The following is a 22765-nucleotide window of genomic DNA, read 5'->3' on the forward strand; positions in this document are numbered from 1 at the left end:
GACCAGAATGGAACCAGTTATGAATTTTATGCTATGTCGCCCACCGACAACTTCATTGTAAAGAGATAGAATATGAGTGTTTACAGTGGCTTTATGGTAGTTTTGACTGCTATTTCTAGACATGTAAGGGTTTTTAGCAACCTTCTCCGTTATAAGTGTGACACCCACACAAATACATATTTCCTTGACTTTTCCTCTCTTCACAGAATTCACACGTCTTTCAGTCTTTATATAAATTTAACCTAAAACCTTGCTACTTAGTTAAAAAAAAAACATTTTCACACTCCTAAATACTTTTCTAGTAAATTTGCACACACATCAATTAGACTTTCCACACTAATTTTACCATCCCATCTGCCTCACCAGTACTTTTTCCCCATACACTGACACCTACTCTTCGCTGTTCACACATGATTTCACACCACCCAACCAATGATTATGCATACACATACACAATAATATTGCACTCATCCACTAATTGATGCTACTATACTTCCATACTTGTATGTCTCTATACACATACATAGCACCAAACTTACACATATACACCACTCCCCTGACTGTCCCCTTTCTTCGCTTCTTAACTAACCCCACTGAACAAAATTCCCACCCGGTTTCTAACTTTGCATCTACTTATTTTTTTAGCTTCTTCTTCTTCCTAATCACTAACTATTTCTCTTTCTCACTCCTTCTATATCCTTTTCATCTCATAAGAGACTAATTCTGAAATGTTAAGACACTTTCTGTTTCTATTAAACCATTAAACTAATACCTTGTTTCTAAAGATTTGTTCCTCCTGTGTGACACTTCATTGTACTTATACTCTATATAAATGTATGTGTGTCTCTGTACTTATATATATATATATGTTTTTCGGTGAGTTAAATAAGAGTTTTGACGGTTATTTCCAGCAGGTAGACATACTTAGCATGTCGTCTGATTAATTTTAATCCTTCATCTATTTAATGATTTTTTGGGCCGGCAATCACCTATATTATTGATTCTGTTATTATCATTTTTTAATGATAACCGGTGATTGCTCTACGCCGAAGACAGGCAAATACCTAGAAACTGCAGTCCGTGCGTATCACTGAGGTTTACGAGAGAGGGATGACCTCCCTTTACAAATACCATAAGGGCACAGAAAGTGTGCCTAAAGCCAGCTGGAGACGATGATCTCCTGGGGCTAAAAGCTTCAGTAACACCCACCCTTAGTGGTTAGCCATATTGAGAGGGCTAGTATACTTTACATTTATTAATTGTTACACTAGATAATAACAGAGTCAATAATATCTTCGCAAATATTTTCCTCCTGAATTATTTGCTCCGTATTGAAATTATTTTCACACTGGTGGCTGTCATGATTCAGCACAAAATGAGTCAGTTGCAGTACAGACTTCAATGTGATGGGTTGGGGCTTTCTATCATAGTAACCTGTGCTGAGGAAGGTGAAGCTATAATGCCAGTCTAGAAACTGGTCCATGCAAGTCCAAACAATTGAATGTCTCAGCTTGTTTGTCTGCAGATGGTTGATTTCTGTAGTTATTATCAGTGTTATTTTCGGTGATTCAAATAAGAGTTTTGTCTGTTTTTCTGGGAGGTAGACACACCCATTATGTCCTTTGATTAATTTTAAAATATATAATTGAATAAGATAGAGTCAACAAGAAGGAGTGTGGCTGGACAGTTATTTTTAATCACTACACATGTTTCCATACAACATAGTTCTTCATATACAAGAATTTGATTATGCAAAGGTTTATCTGTATAATGGCATCCCATTGTATTTCCTCAGGTGATATTCAATTGCTGTCCCCATTAGTTACAAAACCTTCAAATTCAACACTAACATGGCATATAAACCTTATATATATATATATCTTCTTGGTTATTTTTGTAAACTATATTCTTATATACCTCATGTTATCCTTGATGCCAAACTTTAATTTCTTCCCTTACTCTCTCTACCTCTCTTTCAATTCATTTATTTTTCTTTCTTTTTACCATTTAATAGCCACCTCCGTTACCATTCTGTTATTGAATGTTGATACATTCACAGTTATTTCTGGATATTTAAACTATTAGACTTTAACCCACATGGATTTACACAGGATTGCACCCAAGGACCAGGATCTCAAATCCACAATTCTTTAGTTTAGAGGTAAAAATCTCCTTGCATCCATATTCAACCTTATCCATTTTATTGAACCTCTGCTCATGTAGAAAATGAACTGTGATTCAGAAAACGTGGTAATCTGATGATGCAAGGTTTGCACTGTAGGAGGGTGAGACTGCCCTTGCAATCCCCCAAGTTCCTTGAGTTTGCACTCAGTCACATTGGCAATGTATGCTGCAGTAATGTCCTTCTGTAGGAATATGCATCTTAGATTCACCAATACCAAGTACCAGCCTTTCAAAGCATCATATGCTCATTGCTGTTGTTGAGCATAAAGGCTAGCATTCGCAGCATCACCATCTGGGACAATGTCAAAATGCAACATACCCTCAAAATTCCATCACACAGAACATGACCTACTGATCAAACAACCCTTGCTTGGAAACAGGTCCCGAAGCTTGACTGGAATGAAATCATTCTAATTACTTCTTATTAGAATTATGTATATAGATCCATTTTTCATCCCTAGCTACAATTCAATTCCAAAAGGATTAAATGTTTACATGTCATTGAGTTTGGTCATTGGTAAGTTCACGCAGAACTTCACAACAGTGTCTGTTCACAAGACCAAGCTTATGGAAGTGTCAATTGATGGTGATTTGTGAAGGATCAATTTCTGATGAGAAGATATAAGTGCTTTTGCTTGGCTGTAGTTCAACCATTTCAAGCAAGGCCTCATCTTTCCCAACAGAATATTTCCCTGACCTTAGTTTGTCTCCATGGTGTCACCTTCCTTGAAATGTCTAAACCAGTTTTGTGCTGCATTTGTCTACAGTTCCTGTAGACAGTTCGTTATTATTATTATTATTATTATTATTATTATTATTATTATTATTATTATTATTATTATTATTTATCTATTTATTTTTTTTTTGCTACTGCCCTAGCATTCAGTCCTTTTTATTCTACATGTAATGTAAAATGGCTTTATTGAAGCTGTAAAGAATAAACAGTTAATTCTTATATATTATGCGTGAAAATAAAGAATAAACAATTCAGCAGTGGTTGAACAAAAATTTGTATCAAATTAATGATATAACATGGAGATACAAATTACCAAAAATTATTAGTGTAAATCTGAAAAGGCTTTTGACTCAATCTGTGTATAAATGAATGTATGTATGTTTGAGTCACCTTGTTATGTTACAGTACATTTGTATACAAGAGTGTACATATATATTCTTTTACTTGTTTCAGTCATTTGACTGCAGCCATGCTGGAGCACCACCTTAAAGGGTTTTAGTCAAAAAAATCGACCCCAGGACTTATTCTTTGTAAGCTTAGTACTTATTCTATCTGTCTCTTTTGCCAAACTGCTAAGTTACGGGAACGTAAATACACCAACATCGGTTGTAAAGTGATGGTGGGGACAAACACAGACACAAACACACGAATATATACATATCACAAGACTTTGGTCGGCCCAAGTCTATAGTAGAAGACACTTGTCCAAGGTGACATGCAGTGGGACCGAACCCAGTATCATGTGGTTTGGAAGCAAGCAGCATCAGTGTCTTCAAATATAAACAATAAGCCATATTGTCATCTTGTCTACTTTCTTCAAGCAGTTTTATCTTTTATCTGTTACTCATTTCAGCCATTGGGCCATGGCCATACTGGAGCACTGCCTGGCAGGATTTAGCCAAATAAATTGTTCCTCAGTCCTTATTTGTAAGCCCAATACTTGTTCTATTGGTCTCTTTTGACGAACTTCTAAGACACAAGGATGTAAGCAAACACCGATTATCAAGCAGTGATGGAGGAGGAATACAACACACCAGCTTACAAATACACACACACACACACACACACACACACACACACACACACACACACACACACACACCACACACACACACATACACACGCACACACAATTAGAATGGGCTTCTTTGTGTTTCTATCTATGAAATCCACTCACAAGGCTTTGTTGAACTCGGGAATGAAGTTGAAGGCACTTGCCCAAGGCATATTACCAGCATGCAAGTGGTGTCCTTGGTTCTCAATTTTCCGGTCATAGGGAAACATTTCTTCACTATAAAACAGGTGAAGTTTGGCAACAGGAAGGGCACCCAGCAAGAAAAAATCTGCCTCAGTAAACTTTTGTTCAATCTATGCAAATATGGGAAAGTGGACATCAGAATGATGATGATGATGATGACAAAGCCTAGAATATGGTTAACGGAAAATATCTCAGTGTGGAGTGTTCTGCATACAAAATTCAAACTCACAGAATGATACATATGTAATAAACTGAGATATCAGACTTCAATCAAATAAAATTATACAATTAATAGACAAATACACTCTTTGCAACTTTTCTAAATTTGAAACCCATCTGCAAACAATTAGCAGGATAGATAATTAAAATAAAATTACAATTGAAATTTTCAGAGAATATAATGAATCTGACCCTTGTGCCAATTTGTGAAGCAGCAGATATATTCAGATATATTTCTGTCTTATTACAACTTCTCAAAAAAAAACAAAAAAAAACGCAGTATTCAGTTGACCAGATTAAGTTGGATTAATGCCTGTAGAAACAAAAAGACATGCTGAACATATATATATATATATATAACTGCTGAAGAAAAATTGTACAGGAGAGTGTGTAGTATACTATAATAAAGAGTTGTAGGTTCTTTGTCTTATATAATTGAGACACATTGTTGATATTTCTAAACAAAATCTTTTCTTTCTTTCTGTTTCTCTATATATTGATCACTTTTAGACTTATCAAATTTGGTAGACTATGCTTTACTGAAGAGGTTCAATAAGACTGAAATATATTAATTTCTTTCCTCAGTTGATTTAAAGACTAGATCTATTCATATAACTGAATTTTTGTATATATTTCCTAAAATTTCAATTAGCTATTTTTACTGGAGTTACCTTGCTTGCTTGTAGTATTTTTCAGACTTGAATGCACCTAGAATTAGTTTTGACTATATGGATAATTTAAGTGAAACAATGTTTTTTTTAAAAATTCCTTATATCACATAAGTGAATCACTTCTTTAGTAGCAACTATAAATTTGGACTAAACAAGTAAACAGGTTTGTTTCTTTGTTGAAACAAGAAATGTAGCAGAGTTAACCTAAATATATTTATAGAATTAGAGTAGTGAAAGACCTACAAAATTCAAAGAAAACTAAAGTCAATGTGTACTTTTTTCCTTTGTTTACAATTTTTGTTTTTGTGTTTTTTCTTTTGTTGTTGCATTTTTTTTATTAGTACGCAAAAAGAATCCACATCATTTACACTTTTAATAGAACCAATTTTAATCACTTTTTCATTTTGAACCAATCAATCAAATGCTAAAATCAATAACTCTTTATTAAAGAACAGTGGAACCGCCTTTAATTTTGTGAGGAAAGATAAAATTGAGGCATCTTTGAAAGAAAGAGAAGAAAAAAATCTATCAGATAATGACATTGTATTTAAGTGTGCATATATGAATATTTACAGACGCCATTATATGAAAGCATCAAAGGAAAAAGGAAAACGTAATTATATGATCAATATTTTCTACAACAAATATGAAGCATGTCTATGCCAATAACATATTTAGACTTATTTACTAACACCACCGATGATAATATTGGAAATTAAAATTTGTGTTTGAGAATAAATATTTGTTTCATTTAAATATAATAAAAATGGAGGTTTTAAATTGTTTTCTTCCTTTTGAAATATATTAAACAATATGGGAATGTGCGTGTGTAGTAACTAAATATGTACCTCCATAATACAAATTTAGGCAAGAATATTTTGCATTTGTTTGTTATTTATACTGCATTGAATGGATTCTACAAACAACTCTGAAACATCTGAGATCCAGAATGTAGTGCAACAGAATAAAATCTGGAGTTTTAATCAACAAGTACAGACAAACATAAACAAGTTTGTGTATACATACAGGAGTATATTTTTTTTCATCTTTTACTTGTTTCAGTCATTAGACTGCAGCCTTGCCGGGTGCCGCCTTGAAATTTTAGTCAAATGAATCGACACCAATACTTATTTTTAAGCCTGGTACTTATTCTTTTGCCAAACTGCTACATTATGGGAATGCAAACACACCAACACTGATTGTCAAGTGGTGATGGGGGGACAAACACAGACAAAGGAATATATACATATATATATATATATATATATATATATATACAGTATCTCACAGAAGTATGTACACCCCTAAAACATTTTAGTTAAATTGCCATTACTCTAATAATATCAAAGGAAATAAACTGAAATTTAAAACTGAATAAAATATATTATACATGAAAGCATTATGCAAATTTGGAACACAAAACAATAAACATTTTCAAGGATATGAACTATTTTTATGAACTAATATTAATTTTCAAACGTTACAAAAATATGTACACCTTAAAGGAAATTTTTTATATAGTCTATCCACTTTTTTCTCTGACTGAAACCGGTACTGAAATTTTTTTATAAAATTATTTTAACATTTTCTATCTTGACTTTTTTTCTCATATATATATATATATATATATATATATATATATGTATGTATATATATATGTGTGTGTGTGTGTATATCTATATCTATATATATATATATGTGTATATATATATATACATGTATATATATATATATGTACAGGGTGCATTTTTTGCTAACTCCGTATAATCTTGTTTCACAAAATAATAATGGCAGATCCTCAGCTTACTCAAGAAACGAAAAGGCATACTGTTATTGTGATCACAAAGGCTGAGTATAGTAATTTTAAAACATCTTGATTTTTAAAAGTTGCCAGATCTTTCATCGGCAAAGTTTATAAGGAGCTAGAGATTGAAGATGAAAATGTATCACCAGTATCAAAGCATAAAAAGCATTCTAAATGCTCTTAAATCATCAGAACACCTGAATTTATCCAGCAAGTTCAACAGACCATTGATTACAATCCCAGAAAGTCCATGAGGTCAATTGCAAAATATCTCTGTGTATCAGAAGGAACAGTCAGAAATGTTGTCCATGAAGACATCAGATATATGTCTTATATGATGAGGAAAGGTCAATTTGTCAGAAAAAGCAAAAGAAAATCACTACAGCAGATTTGAAAGGCTCATTAACAAACTGAAAAATCCAGCAGAAGATCTGGTTTTTCTCAAAAGAGGAGAACTTCGACTAAGATCAAAAAGTTAACAGAAGAAATGATAGGTGGTCATGTTCAGATTCTTCAGATGTTCCAAGTGTTATGCATACAAAATTTCCTGCTACTGTCATGGTTTTAGGAGTTTTCAGCAATGAAGTATATGTGATGCCTCCTTACTTCTCTCTACAAGGCCTTAGAGTTAACTCTTCCGCCTACGAGGTCCTTGAAATAATTCTTAAACCTGGATAGACAGTGTATGCAATGGAGGGCTATATGTATTTCAGTAAGACTCTGCACTATCACACATTGCTCTAGTAACACAGGAATGGATGGCTGAAAATTTTCATGATAACCATAACCCCTAACATTTGGCCTCCTAATTCCCCAGATCTCAATCCATTGGACATGTGGAGCATTGTTGGGATAGGTGTCAATGAACATGCCATAACACCAAAGATTCTTTGAAAGCTGCAATAGTCACCAATGTCCAAAATAAACCAGGACCCTTAATTCGAGCATGTAGATGATTTAGATCTCATATAGAAGCAGTTGTTGAAGCTGAAGGAGGCTTTATTGAATGACTCTATAGAAAAGAAGGTTTATTTTTATCCTCATAACATTTTTTGTTAAATAAAGTTATTATCTTTTATTATACATATTTTTTATAAACATAAATCTGTCCTCAAATATCTTATGCACCCTGTGTGTGTGTATATCTATCTATCTATATCTCTCTCTCTCTCTCTCTCTCTCTCTATATATATATATATATATATATATATATACAAAATAAGAAGAAATACACCTTAATCAATAATCAACTACCAGATAGTACCCAATCACATAATTTATTAAACCACTAGATATGAACATCAAGGTCAAACATAATAGTATAGAACAAAACAATGCACATCAATGAGTAATATGATACAATAAGTCCAATATGTATAAGTGAATATAAATAAATATAAATATAAACTACATCTTACAGCTGTTTCAGCCATGCAGATATGGGTATCTCAATATGCTCATATTAGCCATGTGTGATAAGTTAATATGTGGTTATAAATGAGACACTTACAAAAATATCCCAAGGCCTCTTCAGAGATTATAAAGTACAAACTAAACTAAATATGAATATCAGAGGAGGTACACACACACAAGAGTGGGTACATACCCATAATATATAATATACACATACATATGGGTACATATACCCATACTCCTATATATATATACACATATACACAATAATATACAACAATATACATACATATGTTCTATATTCAAGGTTACAGTTGGTCAAAACAATATATTAGAATATTACAATATACAAACATACACATATCTATATTCAAATGCACATATACAAATTCAATAGTTCATTATATTAAGTTACAAAAAGCCATTAATATTACCATCATTATTATTACCATTGCCACTATTGCTACTAATATTATTATTATTATTATTAATAACAATAATACCAGCAGAACAATATATGCATCACGCGGTTCACAGTACATATTATGTGGAAAAAATCGCAACAACAACAATAACAATAATACAGTACAATGCAAAACACTATAGATCGGCAAATACATATAAAATGAAAAATATTAATTTACATCAAAGCAAAGTTCACAAGTGTACAAGCATATAAATGCATGCCAGCTATAATTTTTGATGATGATATGTATAAAGTATTGTATATATTATATATATCATTATATATCATTATAATCATCATCATTGTTTAACATCTGCTTTCCATGCTGACATAGGCTAGACGGTTTTCCCGAGGACTGGCAAGCCAGAGATTGTACCAGGCTCCAATCTGATCGGGCAAGGTTTCTACAGCTTGATGCCCTTCCTAACACCAACCACTCTGAGAGTGTAGTAGGTGCTTTTTATGTTCCAGTCAAGTGTTACTGGCAACGACTATGCATAAATGGTGCTTTTTACATGCCACTGGCATGGGAGCAGGTTAGGCGGCACTGGCAATGACCTCGCTTGAATGGTGCTTTCTACATGCCACCGGCACATGAGTCAATCAGGTGGCACTGGCAGTGACCACATTCGAATGGTGCTTATTACATACCATTGGCATGGAAGCCAATCAGGTGGTACTGGCATCGGCCACAACACTGATTTCACTTGACTCAATAGGTCTTTTCAAGCACATTTTATTGTCCAGTGATTGGAGGGTATTGTTAAATGAGCTGGTTATGCGACACTGGCATAGGCCCTGGTTATGGACTCATTTGGTCTTTTCAAGCACAGTTTATACAGGATTTAGTTGCTTATCATCACCTCTGTGAGGTCCAACGTCATCTTGGGCCTACCTTTTCCACAGGTTCCCTCTGTTGCTCGAGTGTGGCACATTTTCACACAGCTGTCCTCATCCATACACAACACATGACCGTGCTAGTGCAGTCGTCTCTATTGCACGTGGCAATGAGAGAAATGTTCAGACTGACGGCAGTTCTAAATATCAATGTTCTTACTATTTTGAAGAGAGATAATATTTCTGCTGTTTCACAAACATCACCAATGGCCAGACACTATCTAAACTTTTAGCATTCAGTCTGAACTTTTCTCTCATGGCACTCCCACTCTGTCATGTATGCACGCTGACATTACACAACCAGCAGATCATATTAGCTTAATTTCTTGCAATATTATGCATGTCCTCAGCAGTCACAGCCCATGTTTCACTGCTGTGTAACATGACAGTTCACACACATGTGTCCTATAATCTACCTTTCACTCTCAGATATATATATATATATATTAGTGTCTATGTTTCCATACTTTCATAGGTTAAATCATAATTATCTAGACGGCAGTTCTAAATATCAATGTTCTTACTATTTTGAAGAGAGATAGTATTTCTGCTGTTTCACAAACATCACCAATGGCCAGACGCTATCTAACCTTTTAGCATTCAGTTTACTTTGTCAAATGTAATGCTTATTTATTCAAATTGCTTTGAATTAATTATGCATTATATTGTAGCTTTAAGATTTCAATGATGCGATTGTTGATATTTACTATGACCTTGTAAAGTAGGGGAGAGATGTTGCATATGGTCAGTCTGAACATTAAAGAGGCAGAATATTTTGGTCAGATATGGCTGGCTTAAATGGTAAAGGGTTATGATCACAAATAATCAACACAATTTTTATATAACAGTCATATTTGTTTATACTTAGTACATGATTTCGAAGCAAGGAGACATGAACATTCTACCCTCACACATACATGATCTCACACACACACACACACACACACACACAAATATATACATTTGTTGATAGCCTTTCAGTTTCTGTGAGCCAAATCTATTTACAGGAGTTCAGTTGGCTTGGAGCTACAGTAAGACACACTTGCCCAAGTTTTTATGCAATGGGATTGAAACTGAAACTGTATGTTAGCAAAGCAACCTTCTTAACCACTCAGCCATGCCTGTGCATATATATGTGTATATATATATGAATATGTAGTTATATGCATACATACATACACATACACATATACTATAATATTTATATGTATGTATTTGTGTATCTTTGTGGATGTGTATGTTTGTTTGTCTGTCTTTGATAATGTGAATATTTTTGATAATTTAAATGTCAAGTACATTAGATTTATGCAAATTTGGAAGACTTGAATTTTAAATACAACACAAATGTAGTCAATGCAAACTTTCATATTGTTATTTAATTTGCATAAAGCCTTATGCTGATGGAAACATTATAATGACTGTGCTTTTCTTATAAAGAAATGAGTATTGAGTCGGATAATGATATATCATCTTCTTGTCCTGTTAGCAATAAGAATCTGTTGTAGCTGTCGTTTCTTTTGGCATTGAAGCAATCTTCCAACTAGCAGCAGCTAACAACATGATAGTTTATCAAGTTATGCACAATAGACCAGAAATATCTCCAATTGAATACCTGAAAATAAAATGACTTTCCAAAAATTATTTTCAAATATATATATATATATATATAATATATATATATATATATATATTCTTTCTTTATCAAATTTAGAAGAAAATATTGCTAAAAGAAATATTTTTTATTCATACAATGTAAAGTAAACAAATATCATTGAAAATAATTCTATTCTAAAGGGCAGAGATAGAGAAGTTTAAATAACTCATTTAAGATATGAGATTTAAATAAAAAATTATAAATGCATCATGATATTTCTTAACATTATCACTTGATAGTTCGTTTTAGATGAAGACACAATCATTGGAATAAATTTGATACTGTCATTTAGATGACAGGTCAACAGCTCTTTTAAAATTTTTTAATTTCATTTAAATAGCTTGACACTGCTATTTAAGTTTACTAAGAAAGAGAGGCTTGAGGTAGTTGAGTTGCCAACAGTTCACACCGAATCAAAAATGGAAAGAAGATATGAGAGAAGATTAAATCATAGCACAAAATCTTTATCATTAGATGTCTTTAGGGTTTGTGTTTAAGCCACTATCTGTTCCATCAAGTATTCTTTGTAGGAAGTTTATTTTATGCTGAGATTGCAGTTTAGTTTCAAATCCTTGTCACTTCAATTTCATTAGTAAATTCATTAGGAAGCCTTATGAGAATTGATGATTAGTAATCTTATGAATTTAATGAGGCTAATTACAAGCAAACTAAAACACTTATTGCAAATTATAAATCATGAGGTTTAACATTATTTAATTCAAACTTTTGATTTTAATTTCTTTTATTTATATTATTATAATGTGGAGGCATGTAGCTTAGTGATTAGGGTGTCAGCATCATGATCGTAAGTTTGTGGTTTCAATTCCTGGACCAGTCGACACATTGTGTTCTTGAGCAAAACACTTTATTTCATGTTGCTCCAGTCCTCTCAGCTGACAAAAATGAGTAACGCTGTGATGGACTGGTGTCCCGTCCAGCTGAGAAACATGTACGCCATAGAAACCGGGAAACTGGGCCCATGAGCCTGGCTAGGCTTTAAAAGGGTGCAGTCTTCCTCAGATAAATAATCTAACTGTATTAATCACATCATTATATGAGAAGCCCAATCCGTACTGATAAGTTAAGATTTTTTAATTAGATTAGCATAAGTTTCTACAACCAATTGGACTTCAGACGGAAATTGTGTGAAGCTGATAAATTGTTCAGTAAAAGTTGACTTACAGGTGAGGGCAGGGCAGTGGATATGAAGTTTGTTTCCCACTCATGTTGCCTTGGGTTCAATCCCAGCAAATTACCTTGGACAAGTGACTTCTACAATGCCCCAGATGAAAGTAAACCTTGTTAGTGGATTTGGTAGGTCAAAACTGAAAAAAAATTCCATCGTTTGTGTATATATATATATATACCGGAGTAAACACATGAATGTGAAACAAGGTGGAAAAAAGAGTACTCAAATACCAGGGGTAGAGTAATATGCTTTATTTAAAAGCAGCAGGAATTCAACAAAACCTGTTACTTGGAGTTTCACGTTCCCGTTCGTCGGACAGTTTTTGTTAAAATAGAACTGATATGCCAATTCTATCAAGACTAGTATAAACACTACACCTTTAAAAATGGATTTGTTTGATTGGTCCTTTCAAATAACGGTCATATTCGAGCGATAAACAAAAATGAGCTCAATATAAAATATAAAAAATATATTAAAAAATTATAAAAGTCGAGGAAAAAACCTTACATCGAATCTTTGGTTAAAATACATATTGTCGTTAATAAAGAAAATATAATTAATACATGGAAATTGAAATTAAAATATTAAAATGCATTAAAATATTTCATAACAGTACATACTCATACTAAACTATACATATATACATCAACATACACAGATAGATGTGCATAGCCCACATACATATACAGACATATAAATACAAAGCGAAAATATACACACAAATGCATGTACACATATGTATACGCAATCTAGCTCGCATGCAAAATCACTGTATCCATATAGACTACAAGCTAAATTCATGGATGGGGAAGGGGCATTCTTATTTACAACATAAAGCTAAAGACATAAGTAAGGGAGGGGGAGGGGACGTAAAGTTACAGGGCTCTATACAAGTAACGAATAGGGAGAGAAAAAAACGAAAGAAAGGAAGGAAGAGAAAAAAGAAAAAGAGAAAATGAAAAAGAAGAAAAGGAAAGAAGATATATATGTATGTATGTATATATATATTTATACATATATACCCGCATATATGTATATATACATATATATATATATATTCTTTTGCTTGTTTCAGTCATTGACTGTGGCCATGCTGGAGCACTGCCTTTACTCAAAGAAAGCAACTGCAAGACTTATTCTTTTTAAGCCTGGTACTTATTTTACTTAATATGTTTACGAAACTGCTTGCTTTTGGGGACAGAAACACACCAACATAAACATATACACACATAAACATATACATACATACATAAATACATGCATATATATAATATATATATATATATTCTTTTGCTTGTTTCAGTCATTGACTGTGGCCATGCTGGAGCACTGCCTTTACTCAAAGAAAGCAACTGCAAGACTTATTCTTTTTAAGCCTGGTACTTATTTTACTTAATATGTTTACGAAACTGCTTGCTTTTGGGGACAGAAACACACCAACATAAACATATACACACATAAACATATACATACATACATAAATACATGCATATATATATATATATATATATATGATGGGCTTCTTTTAGTTTCTGTCTATCAACTCCACTCACAAGGCTTTGGTTGGCTAGAGGCTTGAGGAGAAGGTACTTGCGCAAACTGCAATGCAGTAAGACTGAACCCCAAAATCTATATCTATAGATATATATGTGCGAGTGTGTGAGTGTGTGTGTGTGTGTGTGTGTGTGTGTGTGTGTGCGTGTGTGTGTGTGTGGGCGTGTGTGTGTGTCTGTCTGTCCTTGTCACTACTTCTTAACCAGTGCTGGTTTGTTTACATCCTTGTAGTTTAACAGTGCAGCAAAAGAAACTGATAGATTAAGTACCAGGTTTGAGGAATAAGTATTGGTGTCTATGTGTTTGATGAAACCATTCAATGCAGTGCCTAAGCATGGCAGCAGTCCAATAACTGAAATAAGTAAAAAAGACAAATATGTAAAAGGTCTCATTTCCAGAGTGTTGCAGGAATGTGCTAAAGATCAGCCATCGGATGAAGAAAGGATATCATTAATGTTGTTCTTTGAGTCCCAGACCAGAAGTGACCAAACAGCAAAAAAGAGGTATTCAACCAAGATTTTATGTGCTTGTTTTAAAAAATTGCTGAATGCAATTTGATGGAGACATGACTGATATATCTACCAGATGGAATGACAGTATTTAAGAGTCACGGGTTACTTATATTGAATATGCTTTCAGCTAAAACATCACTGATGGAAGTCTAGCTTTGTACTAATTGTATAAGAGAAACCAGAGTCTTTCTCATGCTGTACTGCATATTAATCCATCAATGTCTGGTTCTGATAGACAAGATTTTCTTTGATTTATTTTAGTGGTTTCTGTAGCAAGCTACTTTATATATATGTGTGTGTGTGTGTGTGTGTATATATATATTATATATATATATATATATATATATATATATATATATATATATATATATATAGCCAAGCATAAATTTAAATAACCATGTTCTCTAACCGGCAGAATTCACTGCAGAAAATGATTTCTGCAGAATCATTTCCAGGTTTCTGGCACACCAAAACGAAAACATTTGAAATATAACCCCAAATATAATTGGTAAAACTATATGCCTGTTCAATCTCCTGTGGACGTCTTGTATAGTTCTGCAAATTATATTTTGCTATGACAGTTACAATGATGAATTGCAAACATTTACATATATAATTATGTAAGTGGTAACAATGAAACCTGGTATGAGACAAATCATTATTTTGTATCTTTTCATTTATCTTGGTCGCTTACATTCTGGCGTTTGCTGAATTTTCTTGAGAACAATCGTTTCTTAGTAGTCAGACCATATGGGGTCTACATCTAGCATATTGGATGTTCACATAGTGGTCATCCCACTAATATGTATGTAATATAATTTTTATGAATCTTCACATCTTTTTTCAATATGCTAGGTCACTGGTTGAAATTGATATTAATCAAATTAATATTTAATTTTTTACCCTTATTGTATAAATTTATAAATATATATATGTATATATACATATATATACACAGACACATATATATAGGTGCAGGAGTGGCTGTGTATTGCTTACTTAACAACCACATGCTTCCAGGTTCAGTCCCACTGCGTGGCACTTTTGGCAAGTGTCTCCTACTATAGTCTCTGGCTGACCACAACTTTATGAGTGTATTTGGTAGATGGAAACTGAAAGAAGCCCATCATGTATGTATATATATATATATATATATATATAATATATTATATATATATATATATATATATATATATGTATATATGTATATATATATGTATATATACATATATATATAATATATATATATGTATATATATATGACAAATCAAGGAACGGCCATAATAGGCCATTCACCCACTAGAAATAACAGCCAAAGCTTCAACCGCAAAACAACATTAATTCCGCAAACCAGGAGAAAATTAAAAAAACATTTACCCTGTAGTTCCTTATACGATGCACCGTTTCATCTATTGTTTAATGGTAAACTAACCTGATTAAATTAAATCAAGCTAGTCTTCCATAGGCCGATAGATTCGTCAGTAAAGAACAGCCAGATCGGAGCAGATATTTACACGAGGCACTTCTATCACTGTCTCGGCAATATCTGACCTAAAATTTTCAAATCATCGCACTCGCGCCAAATTTATCGGCAGCAAATATAAGCCGCCGATTCCATTACGGAATTAACCAGAAAATTCATAATTAATCAATATATGGCCGTTCCTTGATTTGTCTGTTGAATTTATAAATGGTCTATGTCTATTTAATTTTTTCCCACTAGGCCGCTGGTGGCAAAAAAATTCTACGAAATTTTTTGCCACCCTATATTGATTAATTATGAATTTTCTGGTTAATTCCGTAATGGAATCGGCGGCTTATATTTGCTGCCGATAAATTTGGCGCGAGTGCGATGATTTGAAAATTTTAGGTCAGATATTGCCGAGACAGTGATAGAAGTGCCTCGTGTAAATATCTGCTCCGATCTGGCTGTTCTTTACTGACGAATCTATCGGCCTATGGAAGACTAGCTTGATTTAATTTAATCAGGTTAGTTTACCATTAAACAATAGATGAAACGGTGCATCGTATAAGGAACTACAGGGTAAATGTTTTTTTAATTTTCTCCTGGTTTGCGGAATTAATGTTGTTTTGCGGTTGAAGCTTTGGCTGTTATTTCTAGTGGGTGAATGGCCTATTATGGCCGTTCCTTGATTTGTCTGTTGAATTTATAAATGGTCTATGACTATTTAATTTTTTCCCACTAGGCCGCTGGTGGCAAAAAAATTCTACGAAATTGATTAATTATGTATATATATATGTATATATATATGCATATAAGTATATATATATATATATGTTTGTATGTATATATGTATGTATATATGTATGTGTGTGTATGTGTTTGTGTGTTTGTGTTTGTGCCCCAACATCACTTGACAAATGATGCTGGTGTGTTTAAAACCCTGTAACTTAGCAGTTTGGCAAAAGGGACCAATAGAATATGTATTAGGCATACAAAGAATAAGTTGTGTAGTTGATTTGCTCAACTAAAGGTGGTGCTCCTGCATGGCCACAGCCAAATGATTGAAATAAGCAAATGAATAAAAGAATAATATATATATATATGTACATACATATATTAATAATAATGGTAAGGCAACAAAAGAATGAATGAGACCTTGATATGTTAATAGAGGAATTTATCTGTAATCTAATATGTGACAATTATTCAGTTGCCATAAGACTCCAAGTTTCAGATGTCAGGGTAGAAAACTGCTCCAGCATCTCATCAGTTATCAAGGCAATCATTTTTTGATTGCCTTGATAACTGAAATGCTAGCGCAGTTTCCCACCCCAACATCCAAAACTTGGAGTCGTATTATGGCAACTGAATAATTGTCACATATTATATTACAGATATATATATATATGGCAGTCAAACTGTAATACAACCAAAACTTGATGTATTGAGAGGAACTTTCTTTTGTATGTTTATCTCTCTCTTTCTCACTCTCTGTATACTGTTTTTAAATAAGATATCTAACTCCTACCAGATATGCCTCTTTATTTTGTTTGTCTAGTCACTCTTGTATATGAATATAAATATATATAAACACACACATATATATGTATATATATATATATATGTATATATATATATATATATATAATATATATATATATATGTATATATGTGTATGTGTGTGTGTGTTTGTCTATGTGTACACACACAGGCACATGCACACACACACACATACTCACACATATGTACATATATTCAATGTGCCCCAAAAATGTATACACACATTGAATGATTATATGTCAATATTTGTTAAGCAATATTTTAAAAATTTCATGCCACATAAAGACAGAATTTACTTTTTATGGACAGTTGACCATTTTGGTCTAGAGGCTGCTGATAATACCAGGCACCAGGTTTACTTAGAGAAGTGACAAGCAGGTATTAGGTAATTTGCCAAGTTTTATAGCTTGAAGATCAGAGGCGTGCGGTGTTCTGGACTGCAAGAGAGTGTATTAGTGAGAATCAAAATGTGTGTGTGAAAAGTGTGTGCCATTCCATTTATTAATTCGAAAAGAAAAGAGAAACTGCCACTATGAAAAGCAACTAAATGGAGAGAATGCTTGGGAGAAAGGTTTCTCAATGTGAACCCAACAGAGGGCACAGCCATACAAGTTAACAGTAGTATGTTAAAGTAATCAATGATATGAAGACAGGGAAAGCTACTGGTCCATCATGAATCACTATAAGATGCTTAAAATATCTGGCTCAGTAGGATATGGCCTAGTTCTCTGTTCAACCAATCAGGTTGTACAGAAGGGTGTTTTATACCCAATGATTAGGGTAGCTGCTGTTACAAGAGTAACGAGGATACCTTACATAGAGGTAATTACAGGGGTATCAAGTTGCAAAACTGTGAGATATAATTTGGTTTTGTTTCAGAGAAGAGGACTATGGATACTATTTTCCTAGTAAGGCAGTTGCACTATGCCTATCTCCTTTCCACTACTCCCTCAGCCTACCCCACCTTGTCATATTTCTCTCCTCCTCCTCTTCCTGTCAACTGTATCATTACCATTCTGCTGCTCATTACTGTCCTCCCCAACTCATCGATTATCATGTTTCAATGCCTCAAAATTGATATTTTGAATAGTTACAAGTTGACTACAATATCTTTATGTTGAGAAGGAAGACTGAATGCAGATGAGATGAGATGAGAATGACAAGTTAGTTAAAACTTAAAATTTATTGCTGTAGCTGTTGCTGTTTAGCATCAAGTTGAACATAAACGAAAATTCTCATGATCAAAGACATTACATACATCCATTACCGTAATTATTGTATTTCTGGATATATTATCTAATGATTAGAATGTATCAGGAAAGAATTACATGACAAATTCTTCAAGTTGAGCCAGCCAGCAGGATAGTCCAAGAATGAGACAGCTTGATAATATCCATTGATTCAGTTGGTAATGCTTGGCAATCCAGCCAGGAAGTAGCTTCTGAAAGGACTCTATGGAGGAGGTGACTGAGGATTCTAACTCCCTTATGACACTTGTATGAATGCTGAGCAGAGAAGATGGATATATTATCCAGTGAGTTCACTTTTAAGATAGCTAGCTGGATGTAGTTTGAGGGAATTTTGACTGTAACTTTTAGCAGGTTGATCAACCACCTAGAAGCTCTTTTGTTAACTCAGTTAAAAATATTGTTTGATATACGTGAGAGCATTTATATTGGTATTGATGTTTCATGCAGATGTATTTGTGTAATGTGTATAATGCACCACCACTAGCTGTTTGTCTTTACAAGGTGTTGATAATTTGACTAACATAAGATGGTGTATTAGCAGAATCATTAGCATATTAGATAAAGCACCATGCTATAGTTAGTCATGGCCTTTTACATTCTTAAGTTCAAATACTGCGAAATGTAACTTTACCTTATACCATTTCACAGCTGATTAAGCATGAGTGAAAATAATAGAGTCAATAGAATTGACTGTACTCCATTTGACCATGGGGAATATAAGGCCATGTACCAATATTAGAAATCATTATTATGATAAAGAAAATGTGAAATCAGCAGTTAAAAATTATTGGGTACTTGGAAGAAGATTATACTGCATAGGTGGCACTGGCATCAGCCATGTTCGGATGGTGCTTTTTTTTCTCTTTTGTGCTAATGGCATGTAAAAAGCACCATCCGAACGTGGCTGATGCCAGCGCTGCTTTTACTGGCTTCTGTGCCAGTGGCATGTAAAAAGCAGCAAATGATCGTGGCCACTGCCAGCCTCCCCTGGCACCTGTGCTGGTGGCATGTAAAAAGCACCCACTACACTCACGGAGTGGTTGGCGATAGGAAGGGCATCCAGCTGTAGAAATACTGCCAGATCAGACTGGAGCCTGGTGCAGCCTCCTGGTTTCCCAGACCGCGGTCAAACCATCCTACCCATGATAGCATGGAAAACGGATGTTAAACGATGATGATGATGATGATGATGATGATGATTGAGATAAGACAGAAAACTCATATGATTTTTCATCAAAACTATGATTGCAAATAGGAGAAAAATGGTATTCAGTAGACAAGTGCTTGGATGTCGTGTATGTTCTCTACAGAAAGGCACCTCTGCATGATTCTGGTATAAAAATCACCTCTCCACCTTCTCAAATATCCTCATTGCAACCACTTAGCTAATAGAGTCTTTCTTGTTCCCCCTTTCCCCTTTTCTTGTCTTTTCCTGTCTTGTAAGTTGCCTGGAAACCCCACTAATGCTTGTGGCCTGCAAAAAGCACCCAATATATATTGTAAAGTGATTGGCATTAGAAAGGACATCCAACTGTAGAAACTATGGCAAAGTTGACATGGATCATGATGCAGCCTTGTGTAAAACAGTACATCACATGCCAGCAGGAAGCATTAACTCATAATGATGATGATGATGATGATGATGATGATGTAATATTTCTGTTAATAATTAAAGGAAAATGCAATTTTCAGCAACAGAACTTTTAAGTAAATAAATGTATGTATTCACAGCCATATGTGATTAATCTTGCTGAGAAATTAGGTTCAAAAGGTGCTTTCTAGTGGCTTGTGAGGGACATGAAACTTACTGGTTTCCTTATTATTTAACAATTAAACAGAATTCATTCATCTCTTATTTTGAAACAGCCAATTATGATAACTGAAAGCTACTTATTAAAATGTAAATAAGTACGTTTCCATGTGCAAGCTCATTTGCATAAGGCCACAAAGTTGACAGCTGAACAATTATTTATTAGGGTTGAAAATAAATACATGCACAAATTCACATCCATTTAGTCTTGCTTAGGAAACAAAATTCTGTCATTGTAGTAACTTAGTAAAAGGCAACAACAACAACAACAACAATAATAATCTTGTCTGTCATTTAGGCACAAGGTAAGTAAACTTTTTACCTCACATCCATGCATGTATGGTAAATAATAATAATAATAATAATAATAATAATAATAATAATAATAATAATAATGATTTCAAAATTTGACACAAGGTCAGCAATTTCAGGGTAGGAGGCAAGTCAAATACATCAACCCTGGAGCTCAATGGGTATTTATATTATTGACCCTGAAAGGATGGAAGGTAAAGTTGACCTTGGCAGCATTTGAACTCAGAACATAAAAACGAATGAAAAGATGCTAAGCATTTTGCCTGGTGTACTAACAATTCAGCCAGCTCAATGCCTTTAATAATAATAATAATAATAATAATAATAATAATAATAATGATAATAATAATAATAATAACAATTAATACTAGATAAAATGTAAGATGATTAAAGATGTCTTTACAAGGAATAAAAATCAATGGAAGTCATTAACCATTATAATAGAATTTATTAACTAAAGTTGACAAAAGTTGGTAATTTCATATTATCTCAATGATAATTCTACAAACTTCCAAACATGAAACATTTTAAACTTAATGGTTTCTCACTCATATTGCAATAAACTAGTTGAAAACGACTAGTTGTCAGTTTCAATTTGTCTGAATTCTATACTTACATTTTTAACAATAATTGCTTCATATTATTTCCAATAGCTTTCAGTAAATTGGATTCACCCACTCCCTCTGAAAATTATATTTCTTGATTATATAGTTTTCAACCAAATACATCTTACTGAGCTGTCAATTCTTAACAAGCAGTTCAAATTATAATTACAAACAAGGAAGATAATAAAGCTTCATCAGCCATTTGAATTATATTTTTTGTTTCTCCTCTTTAATTCATCAAGAATTCATTCGCCTCCGTGTCTGTGTGTGTGATTAAGTCCATCTCACTGTTATGTATGGATGTTCAGGTTGCAAGGAAATGAGGGCAGAATATATGGAAGGAAACTTTGTAGTGTTCCATCAGAACCAGATTGTATACACTTTTGTCCCTACTTCTTGTTAACCTCTCAAAAACGGTTTGAAAATCTTGTAATATAGTCATGGGCAAACTGCAACCTACAGGACTTTCTGAATGGCATGACTAACAAAAAATTATCTTCAATTTGTCTCTGGTAATGCAGCCCATCTGATGATGTGCTAGATCTCATGAAGTCTGCTTCTCAAAAAAGTTAACTGTTCCTGCTGTAATATATAAGGTAGCCACACCTCCACCAAGTAACTTAAACAGGGAAACTAAATTATGATCTAGAATCCTTAGTGAGTTAGGTATGTCTTCTTTGGCACATGATAAATCATCATCATCATGATAAATGATTCTGATAAATCAATAGACCAAGAACAGTAGTGGATCGAATGGTTGAAAAGGCAGTTTTAACAAGTTTTATAGAATATGAAGGGAATGATAAGATGCTATAGACATTCAGGCTGACTACAGCTATTAATGACTATTGTTACTTCATCTTGCCTCTGGATCAAGGAAGGCACAGACAAGTGACTAATACTAACATTGTGCAATCCTTCCTGCCTTAAATTCATTTGAACCATGCAGACTTATCACTATCCCTTCTATTTTAGGAATATCTAAACATGACCCTCTTTTTCAACAAAATAGTAACTAATTTAAGGGAAGTTTGATTACTGTATCTAGCAGACAAAATTATTTATTTGTTTTGGGTCATCCCACAAATAATACAGTTTTTTCAATTGCATGAACTAAAAGTTGGAGGGGGACGGGATAAACTACCTGCATCAACTTGCTATAAAAGCAGTTAGTTATTTTACTTTGTACTTATTCTTAGTGCATGT

This window comes from Octopus sinensis, linkage group LG4 (assembly GCF_006345805.1).
Source record: "Octopus sinensis linkage group LG4, ASM634580v1, whole genome shotgun sequence".
Taxonomy (NCBI): Eukaryota; Metazoa; Mollusca; class Cephalopoda; order Octopoda; family Octopodidae; genus Octopus; species Octopus sinensis.